This window comes from Argopecten irradians, chromosome 10 (genome assembly GCF_041381155.1).
Source record: "Argopecten irradians isolate NY chromosome 10, Ai_NY, whole genome shotgun sequence".
In the NCBI taxonomy this organism is placed as follows: domain Eukaryota; kingdom Metazoa; phylum Mollusca; class Bivalvia; order Pectinida; family Pectinidae; genus Argopecten; species Argopecten irradians.
Window position 1 is genome coordinate 39,623,620 of NC_091143.1, and position 14,248 is coordinate 39,637,867.

Sequence of the window (14,248 nt, forward strand, 5' to 3'; positions counted from 1 at the left end):
ACCATAAATCAAGGCCCAAACCTGGTCACTTTTATCCCTGGTCTATCTGAATAGTGAAAATAGATCATGTTCACCGAAAATATATTTAAACTTTACAGGAGTTTCATAATTATTTGTTGTAACTTTGAAACTAGTTCGTTTTGGGAGGATATGTAGAATGCTATATACTCTGCATTTATATAAATGAATGCTACGAGAAAATTTAACATTAAGAAGAGACGCTCCATTGAGAATTTACTTAACTTTTGTATTACCAATCTTAGTGTATGCTTGTGACTTGTGGGTTGATTTGAACAAATTTCTTAGAAGCTGAAAAGTTAGAAAAGCTGCAAGAATTATCACTGGGTCTTCCACCATATGCAAGTGATTACGCCTTACAATTTGAATCAGGTTTTAGAAACTTTGTCGGCTAGAGAAAGAGAAGAAAACTTTTCAATTAGGATGCATAACGATCAAACTCCAGATACTACTTAGATAAAAGGCAGTAAATGGTTCGCGGTTTATTTAGAGTACACTCAGATTTTTGTGTTATATCTCCATAACATACAAAAATCTATTCAAGCTAATCCTTAAATATATATATATATTTTTGTCCATCCATATATGATCTCTCTCTCCCGCTCTCCCTCCCCCACTCTCCCTTTTCTTCACCTCTCTCTCTCTCTCTCTCTCTCTCTCTCTCTCTAAAAAATATATTTATTCATTATCTAACTTTTAAATGTATTATCGCAATTTCTAATTATTTATATGTCATTGTTTTTCGGAGAGGGCTTAAATAAGTTGTGATAACTTGTGCTCAATCCTGTTATAAATTGCTTTTTTGCAATAAAATACGTTTAAACTCAATAATCTTCATAATCTTAATATGTAGATTATGAAATGAACACTGTACTCGTGTATTTTACTTTAATAGCTCTTTGTGACTGAACGATATGTGTTCGTGTAATTTTGATTTTTTTAGGGAGAGCGTTTATGTAAAGTTATTGACACGCATGTATACTTATATATTGTGTGACATTATGGTATAAATAAAAGGATTGTAATACTGACCGATGACGTTCGAACGAAAAAATGAACGAACGAACTAATTGAGGAACGAATAATTGAGGAACGAATAAATCAGTGAATTGATGTTGTTTTATCATGCATTGTTGTCTGCGATTCCGTAGACTTTGCTGTATAACGTTTGAACTCTAGTTTATCCTTCTATCTACATGTACATGTATTTTACACGTACCTGTAGCTAAATGTGGTCATCTGCCGCCGTCGGCAGTAATAATTAACATGGACCAGTACTAATACCGATAAGCGGATTAACTGTAATTCGTCTCCTGGCTATACCTACCAATATATACAGGTGTACAGAGTTACCTACCATTTATATAATTATTTACAGAGAAATAAAATGAAAAAATAAAACAAATGCATTTTAGGCAAAGGTAAAAAATCTTATTAATTTTTTAATGTTCATAAATTAAATGAAATGTGTTCTATTAAAACGATTAATGTGTAAAAAAGCAATACATAAAGAGTAAACGAAAATATGAATCCTTATTAAGATCAACGGTTTCTATAATATAATCATATGAAAATTACAAGTAAATCTCATTCAAACACAGGTGCGCAATCTACCAACGTGTAACAAAAGCTCCCCTAAACCCTCAATGGCCTCCCCGTAGGATGACCCTGGTGCAAATCTAGATTGTTACAGCGTACTAATACTACACTTACATACTCCTACTCTGATAATTAGGTGTGCCCAGAAGTTCCTAATAGGCTACGCCTGTAAGTACTAGCTGCTTCTTCGGAAACAGCTTATAGTCAATTCAATTCAATTCAATTGTTTTATTAAAGTGTCAAACATCTTACAACCTACATGTAAAAACATTTCATAAAAGTAATACTACATCAAATGTAAGACATGTCCAGCCAATGATGGCTTACTTAGACACTATATATATACAAGTAATTACATAAAACGGAATAGTCTAAAATGTTACATACTAAAAGATAGTTATAGTTAATGAATAGGTGAGAGGGAGGTTGGGAGTGAGAGGGTGTGAGAGAGAGATTGTGGGGTGAGAGAGAATGGGTGGGGGTGAGGGGGAGAGAGAGTAAGAATGAGTGAGGGTGTGTGGGAATGAGATTCATTATTTGTATTCTTGACCTAACTATGGTTGTAGCTGGATTGACAAAACTCATGATTTATACAACTGCTTAGCCTTTATTGCGAATGCAATTACATATGTGATACTAGATATAATTATATGAGATATTCTATATCACATAAATTAGAAGTTTAACATTTAGAGATCAAGATTCAAGATAATCAGAGAAATGTATTCATGGAATCACTGAGCCGTGTGGAAATAACAAAGTCATAATTAATTATCACCAAGTTCAAAAGTAGTTTATCAACCAATTAAATACATAATGTATATAAAAAGTTGTATAAATGGAGTACAGGGTCGGTGTTGGGTGTCGGTAGGCACAAAGTGATGAATTATATGTAGTGATATCAGTAACTACTTTTGTGGGACTCGCCGTCTTTTCTTGACCTTGCATTGACGTAACTAGCTGATTTATCACCACCGTATCCTTAATACTCTAGGGGTTACTATCACTAACGTATTATCCACCCCTAGAATATCATAGTAAAACTGAAGGTAGTTCAAAAGGAAAAAAAACAGACCAATCACAGGCCCTCAGAGACTTCCGTTGAAGATTTTAGATAGAGCAGCCCAACTTAAGGCAACACAGTCAGCCACCGTGTACCATTATACACAATTCATATAAAATACTGGTGCCTCAATTCTACCATGAGATAGTCCAGGGGTGGATATAACGGTAGTACTAATAACCTATGGAGTATTGAAAATGTCGCCACTGGAGTCAAACACTAAAATTTGCGGCACAGTAGCTACAGCCTAGTGAGATCATATGAGCCTTGGCAAAAAGTCAAGTGTGTGTCCACAAGGACCTGGCAAGAGTTTCTGACGAACAGTATTTATATACATATATTTCTTATAGTACTAGAAATTCGTGCCATGTCCCTGTGCGCCTGTCTTACTATTTCATGTACATGTCCATCAAGATATATACATGTATATTTGCACGTGTGTAAATGATCGCCAAAGCGGTACAAAGCGAGGTAACTCGATTCGCGACTGAAAACGTACTCGGATTACTGCGCATTTGAAAATAATTATGGGAAATTGCTTTTAAAGTTGGAATTTGAGTCTGGACTGAACGGCTTACAAGTTACATAACCATTCCAGATGTCAAGACCCTGTCGACCAAAGGGAGATACATTGTTATTGTGCGTGTAACTTGTATCTTACCTCACTCCAGGTCTCAGTGTAAGATATCTAGCTATTACACATCCATCATCACTTTTAATCACAAAGATTTGACAATTAGATATTGAGTGTCTATATATCATTTTTAGATGATATTTTTGTGTCATATTTGTTGAAGCGGGGCTGCTATCGTCTTATTCACAACACCTTGTATAGTTGTGTAGGGTGATTTTGAAAGGACAATAATCGCTGTTTTCGACGGTAGTAATTAATCGTTTTTACGAGGACTTGCTAGGAATGTGTTTTTCAGCCGCGAAAAACGGGCAATTGCAGACTAAAAATAATCTAACTAGCTGACCGTATATCTTGGTATTATACATTAGTCTACTAGGGTTCAGAGAATACTGTTGCACAACATCTATTAAAATCTTTATTAAAACAGAAATGTGGTCTACAACTGAAGAATTTACTATTTCACATTATTTTATAATAAGATAAGATAAGATAAGTTTATTTCTGGTTCAGGACTTATATGTAAAGTCCTCTATACCAGACTCAGACAAAATATAGAGTTTACAGTTAATACATTTTTATCCGGTAATAATAATAAATTAATGATGTATAAAGGCTTTGTAGTTGTATAAGAGTTCTTGTTCTTTCCAATGTTTGTCTAACGCATTTTTGAAGGAGTTTATATTTGGCGCCATCACTACATTCTCTGGTAGATCGTTCCATATCTTAGTAGCTCTTAGTGAAAAAAAGTTTCTCCTAATCTCATAGTTTGATCTTGTATGGAATAGCTTCCTCCTATGCCCCCTGCTGCTCTCGCGGTCCGTTGCATCTTTCCATAAAGATAAAATGTTACAACATTCGGAGTCATATATTCCATCTAAAATTTTGAAGAGTTCTATCATGTCTCCTCGTATTCTTCTATATGCCAATGTTGGTAATTTCAGTTTCTCCAGCCTTTGACTGTATGCTAGATGTGACATTCCTGGTAGACATTTTGTCGCTCTTCTTTGGACACTTTCTATCATTTCTATATGCTTCTGTAGGTAAGGCGCCCATACGGGGCAAGCATAGTCCAAATGAGACCGAACTAAGCATTTATATAGCGGAATAAATGATTTGATGTCTAAAAACTGAAAAGTTCTTCTCAAAAGTCCAAACATGGAATTGGCTTTTTTTACTTTCTCTGATATATGGGTGTCGAAGCTTAACGTGGAATCTACAACTACTCCTATATCTTTTTCTTGGTCTATATGTTGCAGTGTTTTTCCATTGAGCTGGTATTGTATAATTTCCTCACGTTGGTTTCTTGTTCTCTGTTTGTGTATCCTCATGTGTTTGCATTTATCTGGGTGCATTTTTAGAAGCCACGTTTCACTCCATTTCGACATTGTATCTAAATCACTTTGCAGATCTAAAGCATCATCTTTGCCACGGATAGCCTTGAATATTTTAGTATCATCCGCAAATAAGTATACGTCTGACTGCACTATATCTGGAAGATCATTAACAAATATCACAAATAATAAGGGTCCGAGAACCGATCCTTGTGGAATTCCTGATGTTACACTTGACCATTCGGAATTTTTGCCATTCACTGTTACCATTTGATGTCTTCCTTTCAAAAAAGATGAAATCCAAGTTTTCATCTGCTGGTTGAAATTATATGAGTTTAATTTATTCAGTAAACGGTTGTGCGGAACTGTATCAAAAGCTTTCTGATAATCCATGTATATACAATCGACTACGTCACCTTTATCTAAAGCAGTTGTCCATTTATCCAAAACTTCTAAAAGTTGTAATGTTGTTGATCTACCTGATAAGAAACCGTATTGTTTGTTGGAGAAGTACTTGTTTTTCCTCATAAATGTTACTATATGATCCCTTATTAGAGTTTCTAGTGTTTTACAAACAACTGACGTGAGACTTACAGGCCTATAGTTTCCCGGTTCACACTTATCTCCTTTTTTGAAAATGGCACACACTCGAGCCCTTTTCCAATCATCCGGGAGAGTTCCTGTTGAAATTGATTGGTTGAATAACTTCGTTATTGGATATGATATTGTACCAGAGGTGTTTTTCAGGAACATCGGGTGGAGTTCGTCTAGTCCGGGGGATTTATCCGGTTTGAGATTTTTTAGGATCTTTGATACAGCTTCTTGTTCTATATTCATTTGAGATATTTTAATATTCATCAGAGGTTTAAATAGTATTAATATCAATTATATTGAAATCTCTGGTAGTATATTGTGATTGGGATATCTTTGCAATCGAACGCGCCTAACCATTGCAACCTCGTTTTGAGTAAATCATCCTTCACCTTCAACAACGTGGAGCGGATAATTTGAGCAGAAGGAAAAGTTTATGACGGCTGATTCAATGATTGTATGAAACTGCAGACGTCGATGGAGACACCTTTAAGTATAACTGAGAAATCACCTATTAACGCCAGTCGTTTTCAAACGGGAATATCTGGTAAGTCCTCTTAAATCCTAACCTTCCCTGTTCATCATCCTGGATCGGATACAGCGACTGACAGTGAGACGGGGTGACAACAACAGACAATGTCCCTAGTCTACTACGGTCTTATTCGGTCGATTTTTCAGAGAAAACTTGCATACTTAGCATTTTTCTAGAGACTATAAGGGCGAAAATCACATTAGATTCGGAATAACACTTTTTTCTAGCTCCGTAAATGCCAATTATCATCTGATCACATCCCACATGGCCTATCCTGTTTTGACGGATCGTGTTCACGTGACGTTAAATATGACAGAATTCTTCTGTTTTGGCAGCCTCTCAGGCCTCTTCGATTCCTTCACATTACAGTATTAAAAAACTTACGCAGGCCTCTTCGATTCCTTCACATTACAGTGACAGTCACATGGTCACATTTATATTGTACGATTTTACTAAAAATAGTAACACTCAAATAATGAAGAGACAAGTTAAAGTATTTCAAACTTTCCATTTTGAATTATGTATAATGCTTGAAACCTAGTTCTTATGGCAAAAAAACCCCAAAAAAACCCCAGTGATTGCAGATCCGGATTAAAATGATTGCCTTCAATATTTTCATATTATGCAAACATTTTCCATAGAAATTTAATAATTCGTTGTTTTCATAAAATAGTGCATGTGTTCAAAATTTTGGACATTTGCAGATTTAAACTTTATTATGGATTATTTTAATAAATTGTCATAATAAGTATAAGGATTAAGTTTGTGTATAGTAATATAATGTATGTTTATAAAAAACTGGTCATTTTCAAAGGAAATTTGTCAGCACCCATGTGCATGCCTGACCCTTTCTGATATTTTTAGTACTTTAATTTCTTCCACTTACCTTAATATAGTCCATCACTATTAATAAAATAATTGTTGAAAAATACCAGCTGGTTTAAGATACGGTAATTAAAATATTGTTGGTTTCCCCTTTCCAACGTAGCCTATACCCATCCAAAACATTGGCATTTTCCATTTTCCATACCAAAAATATTTTGATTATCATTTCTGATATTAATTTTTTTGTTTACTTTCAAAAACACTTTGAATTGTCTATCATTTGTTATTTGAAATAGTAATCTCTGTTTTGTTTATGTTCTTAAAATACATTTTATTCTTTATAACTTCAGTTTTGGAAAGAAAACTAATAACTTTGGGATTTTGTTGTCTAACCAAAAAAAATTTGTATATTGGCCTGCCCAACAATGTCTTGTATCTAATAATTAAAAATGCAATAATTATTCAGATATTAGAAACAGCATCATCGAAGAATATCATAATAATAAACCTAGCATGGCCAAATTTATTCAACTTCTGGAAACAAGAAATAATAAAGAATTATCTAATTTATCCTTGCTTTTGACCATGAAAAAAAGAATGAATAATTTTTGAAACAAATGTATAAACTCTCTCTATACTAGCATAACGATTGTGTACATGTTGGGTGTATCTGTATGTCAGTGTTTTTCCTGGGTATTTTGGGAAATTGCCACCTGTTGAAAATTTGGATTTTTTGTGCGATAAAAGTAGGAAATTAGGGAAAATTTTAACAGTGTTTATGGAAATTTTGGAAAAGGTAGAAATAAACAATAATGCTTCTCTAAGAATCATTGTAAGAATGTATACTAAAATACAATGTTCAGACTTGGAATTTTCAGATTTTTGTTTGTTTCATCACACAAAATACGCTTCATCTCACTGATTTGGGAAATTTAAACATAGATTTGGGAAAAAATAACAAGAAATATAATTGGGAATGGGGCTGAATTTAATTCGACCCCAAATATATAGACAGGAAAAACACTGTATGTACAGTGCCTGTGTATTAAATATCTATATATTTTATTGAATATTAAGTTTTGTTGCCATTTGCAGAACCATAAGGACCAAAGAAATAAAGAATTTAATTAAATTTGTAGCCATCAGGGTTGGGAAAGGGGAAACAGAACAATTTATTAGGGCTGGCACAGTACTGTGATTATATAAGTATTCTGCACTCTCAAATTATTGTTCTAAAATCAATTGCAACTAGAAAATCTATATCTATGATATATATTGTAATTGTTGTTATAGCAACAATTAAATTAAACTTGAGGAAGAAAATAAATGGTTTTGCATTAATGTATATAAATTCATCATGTTCATAAGTTATATGTTTGGACCTGGTATAAAGCTGGCCATGGATTGATCATGATTTTAGATTTGGATCAGACTCTGACTTATTGGATCAGATTGCATTCTGATCAAACCAGCTGAGGTGTCTCTGCTGGGTCTTGGATAGATGTAGCTGACCTATTGGATCAGATTGCATTCTGATCAAACCAGCTGAGGTGTCTCTGCTGGGTCTTGGATATATAGATGTAGCTGACCTATTGGATCAGATTGCATTCTGATCAAACCAGCTGAGGTTTCTCTGTTGGGTCTTGGATAGATGTAGCTGACTTATCGGATCGGAAACCAGCTGAGGTCCTGGATAGATGTAGCTGACTTATTGGATCGGAAACCATGGCCAACTGAGGTCTCGGATAGATGTAGCTATACATGATGATATAAATTGATAGACACATGGCTTTCATACACGTGCAGCCTCAACATGAAGGATTGCAGGGCCTATAATTTGGTTATATGGCCAGGTTTTGTTCAAATTTTAGGAAACTTAAAAATTCATTCAGTGTTATATTTTGTTCATAAATGAAATGTACATGTGCTGCAGGTTGCCCTATGTGTGTCACATTACATTGATACTGTTTGGCAATCTTTTGGTGTCAGTTAACATACAGTGCACAAAGTATTGATTTTATAGTGCAGACCCTTGATGTGGAGACAGCTATAGATAGAATGTTTGATGTGTTAGCAGGTTGGTGGTAGGTTTCCTTGCATGTGCTGATAAAGTCAGTTATTACCTAATGAATTATGTATATGAATGTACTACTGTCACAGTAGTAATTACAACAAATTCATTTAAAACACACATATAATATCAAACTATACACATTTGTTATTGTATCATATCTTCACATCAATGCAAGTGTTTGGATGATCAAGCTGATCACGCGGACAGAGCTCTATTAAATAACATAAACGTTTCTTAAAATTTTTATTAACATCAGACCAATGGCCTAGCTGTGTAATGTATGATAACTGTGATAAATGAATTGCCACCTGATGCAATGATAGTCAAATTTCGCGCTGTATTTAGGACGACAGCGGGAAACATAAGACGATATGCTTTATGAAAATTAACATTTTATTTATTTTAATCATATTGTTCAGAAGTTGATGATAGGTGTAAATGGTAATATAAGTTAATAGCATTTGTGCTGGTTTTACATTCCCATTTTAAGAATTAAAAGTGTTTCGGTATGCCCTATATGGTAATGGCCATGGGCCTTTAATAAATATCAGCGTTTTTGAAACTGACTGGTACCGTATGAAATATGAGCATATATGGTAATCAAAAGTGGCACACTGATTCCCTTTTCCCCTCAAATGAAATGTCACATATATATGGCCATCTATTTGGTCCACCAGATAATGGATGGGAATTGAAACGTACAAGGACAAGATAGAAAATGCATAGGCAATAAACAAAATGGACAAGTCACAAATAAAATGCATATCAGTACATTTATTTTGGACAAATTTTGAAAAAAAAAAAGTCCACTGTATGAAACAAACTTGCCAGAGAAGCAGTCAGTGACGTTAATTTTTTTTCTCTGCTGGTCATTTGGACTAGAAAACCCCAGTTTTACTAGTCCAACTATTTATGCACTAGTCCAAATTAAATATGCATCCATTTTGCTTCAGCACTTCAGTCATGATCAGTTTACAATTTTGACCCAAATTACAGTCTGGTTGCATTCCTGAACGCAAATTTTCATAAATTGATGAATACAGACTGAAATAATCTCATGCATAATGCACTCAAAATGTGTTGAAAATACAATTGACCACCGCTCTTGTGAATATAATATTTACCGATTTTAATCGGGTTGAGAGCGACTAGCCCAATCGGACTAGTTCATTAAAATTAGCACAAGTCAAGACAAGCTGTAAAATTACTAGTCGTGGGCATCGGACTAGTGCTTAAATTTGCAGTGTGGAGAAGTTGCACAGATCATTGGTATGTGGCACATAATGACAGACAGGGATGAAATGCAAATGGATACAAACCAATTGAAAGTATTTCTGTTAGCACTCGATCTGAAACCTAGTGTGACACATGTACATATACCTAAGGATAAGAATGCACAGACAAATACAGTACGTTGATTGTCATTCATGGGTTGGCCTGGTGTAGAATATAATTGTTAGATCTATTTGTTTCAACATTTAATTGCAATTAAGAGCTAGTACTTCCATTAAAACTTTGTCTCTATAAAATGCGACATTTAATTTTGGTACAAGTATCTATCTGCATATTGATCAGAAGAGCGTTTATGTTTAATTTGATGAAGCACTTTATATGATTGTGTTGAGATTTTAAAAAGCTCTAAACGGTCTTTGGAGATCAGCTTCATCACAGGTACCGGCGGTACATATACCGTGTTGGACAATCACCAAGTCTAATAATCTCAGAACCCAGGGTTCAGACATACTGCAATCCATGCAAGCAGAAGCATTAGCAGTGACCGCTTAGAAATGTAAGCATTTGTTTCTGATGTTGTTTTTTCTGTAGAAGGTGCAAATATTGCTTTCCTTACCGGAATAATATTTATGTATGAAAATTTTGTGTATTATATATTGGGTAATACAGATCTCTTGTATATTTTGGTTAATATAGATCAATCTTTCAATGAATGGGCATGCATATATTTATACATGTACAGTATATATGTATTCTGTATTTAAACAGGAGAAGAAGGGATTGATAAGTATTATATAGTTGATGATGAGTATTGTAAAACTTTACAGATATAAGTTAGTAAAGAAAAGATATGTTGTGTATTATTATAAAAACTTTAATGTTATATATGTATCATAATTTTCATATATCAGACAAATCAAAAGTTACAAATAGTGGTGTTCAGGCTAATGGAGTTCGTTGAGTATCGTTGTTTTGAGGTTTTTGATCAATTAATATAATAGAGTAAGAAATCTGTAATCGAGTTTGTCGGAATTTTCCGACACCATAATAAACCAAAGTATAAAGTAAGCTGATTGGTAAAACATGCAAAAAATAATAGCCAATTTGTTAAAATCATTCCCTTGTGTGTGGTTGTCACTCATATCATTTCAAATTTTAAGCGTCCAGACACATTGAAGAGCACATAACCACTACGTAGTAATGTAAACGTTCAGAGGAGCATGATTTGTGAAGAAAATAAGCGACATGAAAACATGACAGCACAGAGAGTTCTGAAAACATGACAGCACAGAGAGTTCTTGCGATCATAAGCCTTTGATGGAAATTTTTATATGAAATTTTTATATGAGACTAGTTTATACATCAAGGAAAAAAATAATGGATTTTAATCAATCATTGATTGGTTAATTAAAACTGCATGATTGACTATGAAATTTCAACCTATTCCAAACACTAGTTACAAACATTTTGAAAATTCGAATAATTTCAAAGCACAGGTGTAATTTTACATGTAACATAAATTAGAAATACCTGTGCTCAAAATGTATTTTGGCAGTATTGCCAAAATTATTATATTTACATCTACAGTGAAATGAGTACTTATAAATCTGACACTGTTAGGTAATGAACCCCAGTTATGGTCAGTACAATTTCATTTAACATTTTAACAGTGTTATTATAATTAGTAATTATAAAGTGACATCTGCAGGTTTGATATTGTCATCTAAACATATATGAATCATGAAAAAAAGGGAACTTTTACATTGCAAAATTTCTGTGCTGTTCCTTATGTTTACAAGAGATAATACATGTGTGTCTGTCCATTTGAATGATTTTCATAGCTTCATCAAACCTTGTTGTTTTCAATGGATCACTGAAGAACAAACAACATGCATATGTCACGGTCAAAACTTTCGTCCAGTTACATGAATTGGTAATTATATCTATATATATAATGGCACAAAAATATAACTTTAAATAGAGATCTATATATATAATGGATAATGTAGAAGTAAGTTAGGTACATGTATAAGCCACACATTAAACAACCTTCATTTCTTCAAATTCCATTATCTTTCAGGATAGGGGCAATTCTGGGGGATACTTAAAAATCAATATATTTTTTTTCCATATAAGTATTATAACCAACTTTGACTGACAAAAATGACATTAAAATGTAGAAAATGCCACACCATACTGCAACCCTTGAACCTTAAGATCTATGTAAAATTAATGAAATAATTTTGTAACCGACCACCTATGTTTTTAAATTGACTGAAATCCTGAGTTGCCATGTAATGCTATTTTGTTATGCTCTTTATTAAAAATATATTTTTTTCCGATATATAATATTTTGTTCATATTTATGAAAATAAAAAAAATGTATTAGAATGATCGATATAACACTTCAACCACAAGACAACAAGTTTGTATAAATGTTTAAAAAACAAACCAAAGATGTGAACATTGAAATATTCATAGCGGAAGTATCAATAAGATGAGTTGTAAGTTTTATCTATTGTACACCACCTACTTAGTTCCTGAGGGAATGTTAAGAGGTTTTGTACACAGGTGAGGTTCATGATCAATGACTAAAAAGATGTATCTACTTCATAGTTGGAATTTTGAAGGTTTTGTATATATAGAAGTTTGAAATAGCACATGTATGTGTGGATGGTGATGTGCTTGGAGATGACACATACCTAGCTATAGTGACCTGTGAAGATGAATAATGGTCATATCACATCAAAGGAGTGGTCAGATAAAGGGGAGGGACAATACAAAAACAGGTCAAGGGGTGGGTGGTACCGCAGGTCAGAGGTCAAAGGTTACTGGAGGCCAAAGGTCACATAACTGGGAAGTGTGGGGTAATAAGACACATGTTTTTGGGTAGTACTTGTGACAGAGGATAATACTTGGCCTTCTAGCTGAACTGGATAAAGGTAACATTATAACAAATTATCAGGTCATGAAAGAAATTTGTCACAGTTTATAAGAATTTGTCACAGTTTATAAGAATTTGTCACAGTTTTATAAAGATATTTCAACTTTTATTTCAAATAATTCTTCCAAAGTTATTTTTTCAGGACCATGTCATTAATACTTAACAATTAGATTTTACTATTAAAATGTCTGTATTTATTTTACATTGAATTCAGGAAGGAAGTACTTAAATCTTAGGAATCAATATGCCCGGAGATTCCAGGTACATTCTGATCAATCCTGAGCAAATTTTTAAACAGAGTCAACTAAGTTCACGATTAAACTCATGATTACGTGACAATTTTATGGATACATTTTATAAACTTGCACATGTAGACTTAAGGTAGCTGAGTTGTGAGGTATTGATCGAGTTACAGTTTGAATACACACATTTTCTTGTGGATGTTAACGCTACAGATGTATACATATGTGGATATAGCTTTTATCTATTGTGCTGTTTACAACAGAACTTGTTGTAACATCAATGACATATGTATATACCAGGTGTGTTGGACTTCAGCAACAGGTGGTAATAACGACCCCTCGTTAACAACATAAAAGATATTTGTTTAATTTAGTTAACATTTGAATTTCATTGAACCATTAAAATCTATATTGAAACACAAAAATATTCATTTTATGTATTTCCAATGAAAAACAGGTATATTACATATTATCAATTACACATCTGCCCTGTTATGTCACATTCCTGTATATATCTTATGGAGATAAAGGTGTTTACAATATGTATAATATACATGTACATAGATCTATGGTCTGTTCAATACCATCAATGTACTGGGAACAATAATAAGGCTGTTATATAATTACCCTTCAGTACAGTTGATAATACCATATACGACCCAATAAGCGTCCAGGGTGTTTAAAAAAATGAAAAAATAAAAAGGTGCTAATAAGACGAAATTATTGCAAATCTAGACATGTACAGTTTTGTGTAGTTTTGCTCTTTTAAATTTATTTATGCGCGGACAATTGAAATCGAGGCCTCAAAGAGGGGGAGGGCGCTTATAGGGACATGGGCGCTTATTTGGTCGAATACGGTAGTTGTACTACAAATTAACAAAGACCAATCCTTAAAGGTGACAATGTGTGATAAAGCCTAATAAGGTGATACTGCTCTGCTAATATTAAGATGATGTATGGAGCTACAGAGTGCAAACTTTTAAACATCTTGAATTAATAGGTTCAGGGCAATTTGCTTAATTGATTAATATTTTTAATTGGTACTGGTAATGTATTTATAAGCTAAAAAAAATTAATTGATTAATATTTTAAGTAGTACTGGTAATGTATATATAATTAAACTAAGTGATATGGGCAGATCTTCATAATTAATACATTTAAA

The 14,248-nt window shown here is 33.4% G+C and overlaps 1 protein-coding gene across 2 annotated transcripts in view; it reads left to right on the forward strand.

Moving 5' to 3' along the window:
* The first annotated feature begins 3,176 nt into the window (after positions 1-3,176).
* Positions 3,177-14,248, forward strand: part of LOC138333881 (transient receptor potential cation channel subfamily M member 3-like) — a 156,424-nt gene continuing 145,352 nt past the window's right edge. The window contains exon 1 of one of the 2 annotated variants that reach the window (XM_069282523.1): positions 3,177-3,359. The gene's annotated coding sequence lies outside the window, so the exon portion shown is untranslated. Of the gene's footprint in view, positions 3,360-5,514; positions 5,784-14,248 lie in introns of those variants that run through there. The other variant, XM_069282522.1, reaches the window with a different exon arrangement.